Raw genomic sequence first — 14,492 nt, forward strand, 5'->3', positions numbered from 1 at the left:
ATTATTTTATTCTTTTATTATTGTTGCAAACAATAGAAAGTCCATTCGAACTAGTTGAAGCAAAACAAAATGGAAGTGTTTTTCTTTTCTTTTTTTTTCTTAGCCACTCCACCGCATGTGGTATCTTAGTTCCCCGACCAGGGATCGAACCCAAGCCCTCTGCATTGGAAGTGTGGAGTCTTAACCACTGGACCACCGGGGAAATCCAAAATGAAAGTGGGTTTTTTTGTTATTTAATTAATTAATTAATTAACATCTTTATGGAAGTATAATTGCTTTACAATGGTGTGTTAGTTTCTGCTTTATAACAAAGTGAATCAGCTATACATATACATATATCTCCATATCTCCTCCCTCTTGTATCTCCCTCCCACCCTCCCTATCCCACCCCTCTATGTGGTCACAGAGCAGAGAGCTGATCTCCCTGTGCTATGTGGCTGCTTCCCACTAGCTATCTAATTTACATTTGGTAGTGTATATATGTCCATGCCACTCTCTTACTTTGTCCCAGCTTACACTTACCCTTCCCGTGTCCTCAAGTCCATTCTCTACGTCTGTGTCTTTATTCCTGTCCTGCCCCTAGGTTCATCAGAACCATGCTTTTTTTTAGATTCCATATATATGCATTAGCATATGGTATTTGTTTTTCTCTTTCTGGCTTACTTCACTCTGTATGACAGACTCTAGGTCCATCCACTTCACTACAAATAACTCAATTTCATTTCTTTTTATGGCTGAGTAATATTCCATTGTATATATGTACCACATCTTCTTTATCCGTTCATCTGTCGATGGACACTTAGGTTGCTTCCCAAAATGAAAGTTTTTACAAAAGTTTTATTGAAACCAAACAATCATTGTGAAGAAGGGAGGGTAAATCTAGCTGTAGAGAGAACTGACTCTTGGGAATCAAACTGCCAGGATCCTCTCTCCATGTTCTTTCTGCTTCAGTCTTTGTGTTATGCTAACTCCTTCTTTCTCTCAGCGGGGCAGTGTAGGTTGCCATAGGCAGCTGCAACTTTCCAACCTCACAACCAAAGAGGAAAGAGAGCACTTCTTCAATGGATTGAGTTGTAACACTCCTTGGGAAGGACTGACTGGTGTGGTTTGGATCACGTGCCTCTACTGACCACTGTGGGCCTCTACTGACATTTATTAAGCACTTACCATGTGCCAAACCCTATACTAACACCTTTAGGTGGATTATATTATTTAATGGGAGAGGCAGAAGGCAAGTAAAAGATAATCATTCTTCCATATGTGATTTTGCCTAGTCTTTGGCCTCTCAGTTCCTTGATCCTTTACCTGCAATGGTCTTACTCTCCACCCCACCAAGTCACACATCCCCATGGTCATACCTTAAACTCTGTCTTCACCAATAACTTCATAATCTCATAATCACTATGTCTGGTGCCCTGACTCCAACATTCTTTGATCACATTGGGCCCTGAAAGCCATTGGTCCTATTACCTTTCACTGTCTTTCAACCCTTTTTCTCCCACCCCTTACATCATGTCCTTAATTCTCTCATTACATGGCTTAAAAACTATGGTTTGTCATTGTCCTGGTTTGGTTCTCTCAGAAGCTGACCCTCATATAAGGATTTGAGTGTGAGTAGTATATTTGGGAAGTGATCTCAGAAAGCATTAGTAGGGGTATAGGGATGTCAGAAACAGAAGGGAAGTAACTGAATAAATGGCATTTTTTGAGCAGGTGTGCAGAGCACTCATCAGGGGTTATTCTCCCCTGTCCCACCCAGGGGCAAGGAAACTGGGGGCATCCCATCCAACACTGGCTGAAGATTACTCTTGGGGGCACTGGCTTCCCAGCACTTCTGGCCTGGCTGGAACACAGGCCAACAGGAAGTTCTCAGATGGAGAGTTGCAGGTGCTTGGTGTAAAACCCGAAAACATTCAGTTATGGGGACCACTGGGATTGAGTGGGACATCGATGATGGATATAGTCACTCTTTTGGATACATCCCTGCCCAATCTCTGCTTGAACCGAGCTGCTGAATGTGGCTGAAGAAAAGCATACAAATGCGCCAGTGGGTCTCACATTAAAATGTCCACCAACATAAAGTGAATCATTAGTTAATTCCTTCTAACTTCCAAAACATCAATTTCAAACTTTTTCATCCCCTGTCAAACCTGCAAAACTCCCTTTTATCTCCTCATATTTGATTCTTCTTGTTCCTATTTCACTAAGAATATAGATGTTATCAGAGAGAGCTTCCACGTTTCTTACCATGGCATCCGAACACCTACTATCTATTCATGTGCTCTGTCTTCTTTTCAGTTATAATAGATCAGTATTTCTCAATCTTTTTTTTCATCACCATGCTCCTTAAGGAGTTTTTATTAGATATATTTTCCCCTAACTGTGCCCCCATGAAATATTAATCCCACAGATATACTGTATATCTGTTTATGTACTATATGTATGTCTGAGCTTTAGACATAAAGAGAGTAAGAACCAGCGTCCACGCCCATGGAGAATGTATGCATCAGGTGGACCACCCATGCTACCATTTTAGGCAAAACCCTCCACTGTGCACCAGGTCCCATCCACTCTCACCAACTCAAGGACATCAGTCCCACCAGTATCCTCTCTGTCCTGTACCATTATATCCCCATTTCTACTAGATCATTCACTTCAGCCTATAAAATCTTACATGTTCCATCTTATCCTCCTTTAACCTGCATCTCCCTTCACCGGTCTGTCCTATTTTTCTATTACTCTTTACAAAATAACTCAAACGACATGTCTTATATTTGCTGTCCTTACTTTCTCTGCTCCATTCTATCTTTAACCCATTCTAATCAGACTTTCATCCCCATAGCTTTACTAAACCTGCCATTGTCACAATATCAATATTCTCCACCTTGCCATGTCCAAGGTCACTTCTCAGGCTTATGTTTCAGACCTATCAATCAGCAACACTAGGCTCAGTGGATCATTACTTTTTTCTTGAAACAATCATCGTATTCTCCTGGTTTTTCTACTACCATCATACTCTCCTTGGCCAGATTCTCTTCATATTTCTTACTTCTAAATGATAGAGTATTCTCCAAGTATGTTCCTATGGCCTTTTCTCGCCCTATAACCACTCTCTCTCTTTAAATGAGTTCAACTGGTCCTGTATTTTAAACATGATTCTTCTTTGCCACTTAAGTCCCTTCTCCTTGAATCTGGGCTCTGTGACTACTTGACCAGTAGAACATGGTGGGAGTGACGTTGTGCCAATTTCCAGGCTCAGGCCTTAAGACACCGGCAGCTTCCACTTTCTCTCAGGACCTTCACTTTGGGAGCCTTGAGAGGCCCTTTAGGCTGCTGGGCTGTGAGGAAGCTGGGCCGCATGAAGAGACCATGTGTGTGGGTGTGCTGGCCAGCAGTCAGCGTGACCCGCCAGACATGAGAGTGAAGATACGTCCACACAATGCCAGCATGAGAGGGATCAGCCCGCCCTCCAACCCTCGGGTTTCCCAGCTGAGACCCCAGACGTCGTAGAATGCAGGAAAGCCATCCCCACTGTGTCCTGCCCCAATTCCTGACACACAGGATCTGCGGTTGTTTCATGCTGCTGTGTTTTGAGGTGGCTGGTTACACAACAATGATAAGTGGAAGAATTCAGCATTGTAATTACTCCTCATTCCTTTGCCCCTCTCCCAATTCTTTATTTTCATGTGGCAAAAGCCCAACCCTGGCTAATCCTACTGTCCCTTTATTCCACACCTGCAGCCTCACAGCTGCATATGCCAGAAATCCTCATCTTACTCAGATTAAGAGTCACAGTCCCTAAAACGGCCCCTACCTGACCCCCTCACCCCAACCCTTTCCCCACTCTCCCCCTGCTCACTCTGCCCCTCCTTGTTGTGCCTTAACTGGCCTGCCTGGCATGCTCCTGCCCCAGGGCCATTGCACTCACTCTTCCCACTGCCTGAGAGCCTCCTTCCCCAGATCTCCACATGGCTGGCTCCTTCACCTCCCGCAAGTCTCAGCTCCTATGTTACTGAAAATGGCAAACAGCCCTCCACGCCTACTCCAGCAGGTGTGTTTCCTTCACAGGATAGTGCTTTGCCTGTAATGTTTAATAAATGTGTATTTATTACACTCCCATGGTTCCACCCTGAATTGCACCAGAGGATACAAAGATTTCCAAAGCAAAGTTATTTGAAAGACTCTTAGTTGAAGGCCTCTTGGTATAGGGCTCTTTTTAAAAAATTGTATTAATTATAATTGTGCTGAGGAGAGAGATTAGTACTGAGACTCTTTTGAATTATTTTGTAGTGCTTGTTGTTCTAAATAAGTAATTCATTAAATATATATGATATACAAAATATCTTTGTGGTTGTTTTCACTTTCTTCATGTCTTCCTTGATTTACCATTTAATACCTGCAAGTGAAGAACCAGGCATCAGGAAACATTTTATAGCCGCAGAGATCAGAGTAATCTCTTGTGTATAGGAGGGTCTAAATCCATATTCATTGAATGATAAATATAACAATTTAACACATTACTGTTATTACAAGTTGGCACCAAATTTGAACATTTTGATTAAAAGGAAACATATTTGCTTCTAATAAGAAGATTGAAAAATAACAAATCATGAATTCTTTTTCATAGTGTACGTTTTTCAACAAGCTCTTGTGTTTGTTTTTTTTTAAGAGGGTCAAACATCGACTGCTTACTTCTGCTGAGTTTTGAACCCTTCTCCTTCAAGTGGTGATCCTTTCTTTACTTGGCATTCTTGTTCAGTGTCAGCTCTTTCCCCACCTCCTCATGCCCTCTCCTCTCTCTCTCTTTTTCTTCCTCCTTCCCATGCAGACATGCTCCTCTCACATCCGGGCCTCGGCACATCTGCTTTCCTTCACTTTCTTGACTCCTTGCCTGGCTAACTCCTGTCAGTATTATCTTAGCTATAGTTGCCTCTTCTTCTGGGAAGCCTACCCTGACCAAACCCAGTAAGCCGCCTCCTCCACAGAATATTAACAGATCCTGCAGGACAAGGACTGTGTCCTGTTCCTTCTCTTCCCAGCACAGTGCACAGTCCCTAATACAGGGTTGATTTTCCAGGAACACATAGCTCTGTTGAATGAATGGAAAACTTGGCTCCTTGGCATCGTTGAACAGAAGTCACAAAATGTCACTGGAAGGATAATTGTTTCATTAGTTCAGTGAAATATTTTATATATTGGCAGCCAATTCCAATAGCAGCAAGGCTGTACGTTTGCCAAGCTTTCAATATCCATGAATAATCCTTTATAAAAAGCCTGGCAGAACTTGTAGACTGATGGACAGCATACTTAGAGCTGGTCAGAAGGGGAGAGGAAATTTTAGAATCAAGTTATGATCTAGAGAGTAGTATAAAAATTTATATAAGAATGTTCATGGCAGCATTATTCAGGAGAGTTGAAAAGTAGAAACAACCCAAATGCCCATCAACTGATGAATGGATAAATAAAATGTGGCGTATCCACACAATGGAATATTATTTGGCCACGAAAAGGAATGAAGTTCTGAGGCAGGCTACCACATGGATGAACCTTGAAAACTTATGTTAAGTGAAAGAAGCCCGTCACAAGAGGCCACGTACTGTATGAGTCCACTTACATGAGACATCCACAAAAAGCAAATACATAAAAGCAAAGACTAGATTAGTGGTTGGCTAGGGCTGGGGTAAGGGAAGGGAGGAAGGGGAGTGAATGCTAACGGTATGAGGTTGATTTTGAGGGTGAAAAAATGTTCTAAACTTTGATTGTGATGATCACTGCATAGCTCTGTGAATATACTAAAAACCATTGAAGTGTACAGTTTAAATGGGCAAATTGCATGGTATGTGAATTATATCTCAATAAAGCTGTTTTGGAAAAACTGTAGAGAGCATTTGTTGCAAAGTTACACCTGAGTAGGCTGTAAAAAAAATATTTCTCTAAATAACCTTTACTTGTAAGAGTTCTACTTGGTGCTTCCTGGTAAGTGAAAAACCAAACCTCTAAAATCTGGGCCTTTGAACCCCTGTGTGTATAACCCAGGGAGCCCCACTCACTGCGGAGGGGTCACAACTACACGATGCTACAGATGCCAGCCAAACTGCTACAGCGTGATGAACTCAAGGGGGAAAGCTGTAAGCATAATGAGGAAGAAAAGAGCAAAATTACGTGTACAGAGGAAAAGGTAAACGCGTACGTGCAAACTGACAGCTTGCAAAAGCACTATTGTTTTTGTGTAGACTTCTCCTGGCTGGCCGTCCGATTTAGGGAGTCTTCATTTCAGGCACCAATGTAACAGGAAGGAGTGCTCATCTGGGACTTAGGACACCCTCATTCTAGCCCTGGCTATGTCATTTATTCACCATTCAACAAGCAATTATTAAAAGCCCACTATATGCCAGGCACTGCGTCTAGCCCTGTTGACTTAAAGTTCAAAGACACATACTCTACCTCAAGGATCTCACTTTTCAGAGAAAGAGGATAAAAAATATAATGTCCTGTGACAGGGAGGAGGGGATCTATTCCCTGCTGAGGAATAAAGAAAGAAGACGTAGGAGTGAGGAAGAGGCTGACCGGTAAGTTGTATTGTTTCCTGCTTGTTTGCTGTCCCACAAGCATTTCAGCTCCTTGAGGAAAGAGAGCCTTTTCTATCTTAGTCATTTTTTCAAAAACAACTTTATTGAGACGCACCACACAATTCATCCATTTAAAGGATACAATTCAATAGATTTTAGTATATTCACAGATTTGTACAGTCAACATCATAATCTATTTTAGAACATTTTGTTACTCCAGCAAGAAACTCTGTACCCATTAGCAGTTAGTCCCTATCCTATCCACCTCGGCTCTCAGACTTAGCCAACCACGAATCTACTCTCTGTCCTTTCAGATTTGCCTATGCTGGATGTTTCATATAGATGGAATCATACAGTATGTGACCCTTTGTGACTGGCTTCTTTCACTTAGCGTAATGCTTTCAAGGTTCATCCATGTGGTTCATTACTTTTCAGGGCCAAATAATATTCCATTGCATGGGTATGCCACACTTTGTCCATTCATCAGTTGACAGGTCTTTGATTTGTTTCCACTTTTTGGCTCTTATGCATAACGCTGCTATGAACAATTGTGTATGTTTTTAAGTGAGTATATGATGCCATTTCCCTTGGGTACACACCTAGGCGTGGAATTGTTGGGTCATATAGTTACTCTGTTTAATCTTTTGAGGAACTGCCAGACTGTTTTCCAAAGTCCACTATTTTACATTCCTCCCATCAATTTATCTACATCTTTGCCAACACTTGTTATTTTTTGTCTTTTTGACTATACATCCCAGTGGGTATAGGCACCTCAGTCAATTTTGTATCCTTAGTGCCTCAAAGAGAATCCAGTACGGGCGGATGCCAATTTATTTGTTGAGCAAATTTGAGAACATTTGTCATTTGGGGTTTCCCCAAATCTGACCTCCTTTCCTTTCTGGGGGGTAATCTAATGATTATTGGAGTGGAGCAGATCCCATTTACAATATAGGTCTCAAAAAATGTCAGCTCCTTACTTTCCCAGACCTGCCTGCAATTAGAGCAAGGAACGTATGTTAAGCTTAGTAAACCTAATGGATCCGCCACAGGCTTCAAAGAGGGAGCCCTAGTAAAACAAAGTAGGCTTGGTGGAGAATCCATTCTGGGGGCAATAACAGCCACTGCAGTGACATCTGGTTTCCAGGAGCAATAGCGCTGGGAGTGCCAATGGTGGATGGTACCTGTGTCCAGTGCTACTGAACTGGAAGTGTAAGCTGAGGTATCCTGTTTTGAACGGTGGTGGTCACACCTCCTGTGTTGTGCTGTGATGTTGGTTGTGATCCTAGCTGCTGCCCAGACTTCCTTGCTCTTGCTTACTGTCTGAGCCTGTTTCTGCAGACTTCCCAGCAATTCTGTCAGCCACCCAGTACCCTTTCACAAACTGCCTCTCTCCTTAAGTCAGCAATGTCAGTTTCTTCTGCAGCTTGCAACTAAGAAACTTGAAAGTTACAATGAATCTTGCATGGGTGAGTGGGTGGGGGATGGATTGATCAGTGGATGAAGGCAGCTACCTGGAAACAGTGTTTTGAAGTATGAGTAGAGGTTCCTCAGGCACAAATGTATTCCAGGCAGAACAAAGAGCACAGCGTAGGCACTGAGGAATGGGAGAGCATGGTGTATTGGGAAAAACGCCAGGATTTCAGTCTGGCTGGGATATAAGGACAAGGTGGGGAGTGGTGAGGTGTAAAGCTAAAGAGACTAGCCTAGGACAGATTGTGAAGGATCTTTTGGGTTACGCTGAAGAGTCTTGATTCGATCCTTTTAAACAAACTATCAGTTTAATCAACATAGTGACATAATCAGATTTGCATTCAGAAAACACACTATAGGGCTTCCCTGGTGGCGCAGTGGTTGAGAGTCCGCCTGCCGATGCAGGGGACACGGGTTCGTGCCCCGGTCCGCGAAGATCCCACATGCCGTGGAGCGGCTGGGCCCGTGAGCCATGGCCGCTGAGCCTGCGCGTCCGGAGCAACAGGAGAGGCCACAATAGTGAGAGGCCCGCATACCACAAAAAAAAAAAAAAAAAAAAAGAAAAGAAAACACACTATAATTTTTAGAAAATTCTGCCAGGAAAGAGAAAGAATTGGAGGAGAGGAATATCAGAGACGGAAAGACCAATTAAGGAGCTATAGCAAGCATTACAATGAAAGATGCTAAAGTTCTGAATCAAGGCAGTGAGCTTGAACAAGAGGCATTAGATCTGAGATATATTAAGGAGGTAGAGGAATTTTTGTCCTCAATATAGGAATTAAGAAGGAAGATCACGGATGACTCCAAGATTTTGGCTTAAATAAATCAAGAGATGGTGATGCCATTTATGCATGCATTCCTTCAACAAATCATCACTTATTGTGGGAGGTGCTGATACAATGCAGCGAATCAAACAGACCTGTTCCTACCATTGTTGTGGTAACAAGTACTCTACATTAGGCCCCGTTTATGTGTCTTCTCAGGCTTTTTGGGCCTCTTGCTCCTGTCTCAGCTGCCACCATGAGCGACTTAGTTAAGTCCCTTGTGGTTTGACAGCCCAAGGATGACCAGCCACATACCAACAGTCTCTTCCCACCACTTCTGAACTCCAGGGCAGGGACCTGCTTTCTGAGTGACTATCAAAGAATATGGATAACACAACTGGGAAGTATGGGAAAGTTAGCTCCCTGTGGGACAAGCCTTGACCAATGACAAAGAGACAGGAGACAAAGATAAAATTCCTCTCTTCCTTGAATTGTTCCAAGGCATGAGTCCTCCATATTGTCTGTCTGGCCAAGTGGTTGCACCTGTCAAGAGATTGGCTGTATCTCCTCAAGTCTTTCCATGAAGCAGTGTTCAGCACAGTAATGCATCCCTGTGCATAGCTCTCCATTCTTCCTTGCCTTTTCCCTGTTCCTGCCCTGGGATAATATCTCCTAAAGAAAGGATCAGCATCCTTGCATCAGGGTCTGTTTTCTAGGGAACTGGGCTAAAACACACCCAGAAAGGAAAACAGAAGATGATGAGTTTATTTTTCACATGCTTTGAGCTTGAGGGAAAATCATCGATCCATTCAAAAATATGTATTGAGTGCCTCCAGGTATGCTTGAAGTAGGGATAATATGGTGGACAAAATAGACATGCTTCAGTAGGAATATTCTGGTGAACAAAACAGACATGTTTCCTGCTCTTAAAGAGCTTACATTCAGCAGGGAGAAGTGACAAATAATAAGTCACAGTACAGAAATAGTGGACATGATAATTCTAGATAATGATAAAGAGTTTTAAAGAAAACTTTTAAAAGGTGATATGATAGTGTGACTGGAATGCGTGTGTGGAGCGGGCGGTTCTAATCTAGACTGGGTGGTCAAGGGAACAGAGAATAGGTAGACGAAAAAGCCTCTTCCAGAAGGAGGAGCAGGTCTTCCACAGGAGGTGCCTGGGAGAATAGATGTGGAGATAGACATATTTGTCTAGTGTTGGGGTTTAGGTGGAGAGAGGAAATTTGCCCCATTTTAGCTGTGAAATAGTTGGTCTGGACATATGCATAGAAGGTAAAAGGGAGATTGAAGAGAGTAGCAAAGGCATAGGTGAGGCTGTAGATCAGGGACAGGTCAAAGAGTCAGTGGGCAGTATCAAAGCAGGAAAGGTAAGACACTATGTGTATAACCCCTGACACAAAGTGGTCATGGGTCTCTGGAAAAGCCTGGGCCTCGGTTTCTTTAGCTGCAAAATAAGAGCATTGATCAGGCTCCATTACTGTATGAAGGCAAGGAGGAGCTGATATGAAACTTCTATGTAGCTATGTAATTCACCCCTTGAAACTCACAATTGCAGTCTTTAGAACCCAGTAGTAATTGTCTCTCTCCCATCATTAATTACATTCTGGCCACTCATCAGCTAACACAATTGTCAGACTCTTTCAGCAAAATGTCTTTTTCATAGCTGAGGACTCCTTACAGTAAGGACAAACAATTGGGGCTCATTAATTCAATCATTAGGACACTGATTATGCATCTATTGTCTACTCTAGTCAGTTATGTTAAATAAGCTCTTCAGTCTTCATCAGAGCAATTATGCTAATAAGGTTGAAATTTTCTAAGAGTATTTTACCTTCATACACTTATCCTGCCTAGCAGCCGCCTGGCTCAGTCAATATTGTCACACACAGACAATTATAATCAAGGCATAAGGCCCTATTGTTGACATCTGACTACCAAGTTATCCCTCTCACAATAGAACTTTGAATAATTTGTCCATTGTTCTTCCAGGGTTTAGACATTGGCCCCTGTTTAGTTTTTTCCAAAATATGGAGATCTCAGATACCATTTAAATGCCTTTATGGGAGTGCTCATTGCACTGCATAATTTTCCAAGTAGTATTTGAACAATCATTGGATTAACTATCCAATGATAAATTATCCAGTAATTCTTTATGCTTTTAAATGTACAGACAAGAAATATAATATTAATTATCAGATGCCTGGAGAACGATGAGAAATATAATTTGTTTTCTCCAAATGTTTTTCTCTCAACCAGAGCCAGCTTCTCTCCCAATGTCATTACCTTTAAACTAAAAAACCTATTTGTACGTTTTATTTTCTTGAGTGATTTTGGCCATGGAATGAGGACTTTCCACCATGAAAAACCAATGCTTTTATGATAGGCACATAACAGATACCTGATAAATATTTGCTGAAGTTAATTTTTTTCTTGTATATGCTATATTCTCGTCTCCAGCATTTCCCATCAGATATTAAATATTTTTTATCTTAATAAAAATTACCATGTGAATGAGGACTCTGTGTGTGTGTGTGTGTGTGTGTGTGTGTGTGTGTGTGTGTAGAGGCAGGTGGACACATCTTCAACTTAAGTTCATTTAAAATATCAAATTTCATTGTATTGAGATAAAAATCCAGCTGTGTTGGATTTCTTCATTTACAACAAAAGTAACCCCACACATTTGTTCTTTACATTTTGTACTTAGGTTATCTCATTTAATCAGTTGCAAATAACTGGATCCTTCTTTAAGATGTAGTAATACTCACTGCAACTTAGTTCCACGAGGATGAGCATATATAGAGATTGGATGTTGACAAGATACTCAATAGTTGTACTGAGGGTAACTACAAACTGGAAGGATGGGGCAAAGCTACGTAGAATGCTTGCAGACCTTTGACACACATACAGCCTTCTTCTGCCATACAAATGCTGTATTTCACACTTCTTCAATTACGTGGTATTTTTTATCTTAGGTTGTGGGGAAACAACTGAGAGCAAGATGCTTGCCGTCCTTGTCCTTCAGGAATCTGCAATCTAAATGGTGAGACAAAACACTCACATGAGAAGTTAAAAACCCGCTCAAGACTAAACTAACAGATCAAGACATTACTCAAAGCAAAGTCATGGTATGTAAATCATTCTGACCATGAGAGAAAATTTATAGGTGAGTGATATCCTTTGGGCTGGAGTAACCAGGAAAAGCTTTACAAATTTAGCAGAGTTCTAGCTTTTGAAAAATCAATACATGGATATATAGATATATATGTACATATATATGTGTGTGTATATATAAATACACATATATATCTTCTTTAAAACTCTACAGAAGAATTAATGATAAAATTTAAGTTTTCCACTCATGACTTCAAGGTTCTCTTTCTAGAAGCAACCACCATTAGCATTTTCCTTATATGTCTTTCCAGTACATTTTACTACTTTTAAATAGATTCTGAATTGATTTTGATTTGATTTTTCAGTATCATGCACAACAAAAGGTTAAACAAGGTGTCTATCCATATAAACATAAGACTTACTCAATATAATTTATACAATAGGGACCTACTGATAGGTCTTGAGATACCCTAGTGGATTTCCAAGTTGATTGTTGCCACGGCAATCCCTGCTCCATCTGCCTTCAGTTTCTATCTTGACCCACTTTGGCTTAGATGCATTTCTAGCTGAGAAGGGATGCTCCTTTTCTAAGCCTTTTGGGGACTGCATTGGTAGCCAGATTGCCCCTCCTCCCCTTTCCTCAATCCTACAAATCCTGGAAGGCTTCCTAAATGAAAGAGTTAGGGATCCAAAGTCTGACACTTTGGAGAGATGGTCTTAGACCTCAAGCATATTATCCATTGAATTAATGTGCCCCTCAAAGTACCTAACTCCTGTACTGGGAGCAGATTCTTCTGGAATTCCAGCCAGATCTGCTTCTGTTTCTATTTCTATTCACCCACATAGACACCCAAATGCACACCCTGGTCACATAGGAGAAAATACTTGTGTGACCCAGTGTAGCTTTTTATAGGCCATTTCATATAAAAACTGTTGGCTGTGTTAGTAGGGAGAAGGACCAAAAACCATAAACAGCCCTCCTACTTCTAAATCGAATAGCCTTTGCCCTAGAACATCCTCCCTGGTGGCTCTGGGAAGCGGAAAGAGAAGTATTAGGATGTGGAACAGCTCCACCGATTGGCTTCCTAGATCCCCTTCGCAAGCTGTTTTTAAAAAGGGGTGAGTAGAGCTGCCTCTAAACTGACAATGGGAGACACCACCCTGGGGGTAAACTTTTGAAGGTAGAATTTCTGCTGAATGGGTTCATCTTTGCACATGTGTTGCAGGCAACAGAAGGGAAGAAAGGATAATGATTATTGGTTTTCTTTTAACTTAGCCCTGTGCTAGTCACTTTCATAATTATTACTTTATTTAATCATCACTCAACTATATTTAAGTAGCTATCATTGCAGGTGAGTTTCACTTGCCAAAGGTCACATATTTGGAGCATGCTCTTCATCACAAACTTTCGATGAGAAAAGTACTTCCATGTTTGAGGAGAGAGATGGAGGAAATGCAGGAGATTTTTAAAGGATATTTGGAAAACCTGTAAGACTCAGAGGATGACCAAGTATCTCTCCACATTCAACTGAAGGTACCCTCCTCAGGGAAGCCTTCACTTCAGAAAAAAATATATTTCAAGAAGTCTTACTGTTTGAAGTGGTCACTTGGTACTTCCTGCTTACTGATTTGAGATCTAAGTTTCTTTTCACCTTCAGTTCTACGGTGCTCTCTGCCTAACACAGTAGGTGCTTAATAAATGCTTGATGTGACTGGTTGGGTTCAATATTTCGGCAGAGGCTCGGGTGTCTGTAAGGTAAAAGTGACAAAGTTACCCGATTGGGGTTATGACTCCACTAGCTTTGCGAAGCCAGCGGCTTAGCGGCTTGTCGTGCAGATGAGCGAGGATGGGGCCTAACAGCGCCTGAACAGTGCAGAAATGAAGGGGAAGGGAAGATAACTCAGCAATTGAGGGGCATCGTGTCAGGCACTTATGTTCTAGACTTCACAAGACCATTCAGAGCATGCATTACTAGCACCATTTTTAACGAAGACAGAACGACGGTTCCGGTTAAAGAAAAATACCTGGCATCCCCTTTCCCTGGCCCTACATCCCAGAAAAGATCTCAGCCCTGGGCTTATTTACATCTCGGACCCCGCCCCCGTTTACCACCACGAGGGCCCCGCCCACTCATTCGCAGAAGGGCGCGCCCAGAGTGGGTCCGGTACCCGAGCTTCTGCAGAAACCTCTTCTGCCCGTGGCTCGTCCCGTCCTCTGGGCTTCCCCGGGGATGAGCACGTATCCACTCCCGGCTTGACTACTGAAGGTGGGCCAGGCGGCCCCCGACAGGCCCCACCCAGTGGCGCTGGCGAGAGACCGGGAGGGAGGTCAGGGCCGAGGTAGTGAGGGACGGGTGATCGTTAGCGCAGCAGGTTACGTGCCTTCCCCTCCCCTTCCCAGAGCCTCTCGTGGGACCGCGCAGGAGACTAAGCCAACCGAAACCGCGGGCATCACACCCTGCCTACTCCTCCACCGCCCCGCCGGCCACGCCTCGCCTCACGCTCTACGGGGGAGGCGGGACCAATCAGCGAGCGACGTCTCCCTTCCGATTCGAGGCCC

At 42.6% G+C, this 14,492-nt stretch overlaps 1 long non-coding RNA gene across 2 annotated transcripts; it reads right to left on the reverse strand.

The window, feature by feature from the left end:
- Nucleotides 1–8,420: 8,420 nt before the first annotated feature.
- LOC125961225 (uncharacterized) lies at nt 8,421–14,450 on the reverse strand. 2 transcript variants are annotated; one of them, XR_007471652.1, is made up of 4 exons: nt 14,434–14,450; nt 14,102–14,238; nt 13,524–13,681; nt 8,421–11,854 (listed from the first exon to the last, which is right to left on the reverse strand). It is a non-coding gene; the product is annotated as an uncharacterized LOC125961225 (long non-coding RNA). The 2 variants fall into 2 exon arrangements; XR_007471651.1 differs by lacking the exon at nt 14,434–14,450 and having other exon boundaries at nt 14,102–14,427.
- Nucleotides 14,451–14,492: the final 42 nt, after the last annotated feature.

This window comes from Orcinus orca, chromosome 15 (assembly GCF_937001465.1).
Source record: "Orcinus orca chromosome 15, mOrcOrc1.1, whole genome shotgun sequence".
NCBI lineage: Eukaryota > Metazoa > Chordata > Mammalia > Artiodactyla > Delphinidae > Orcinus > Orcinus orca.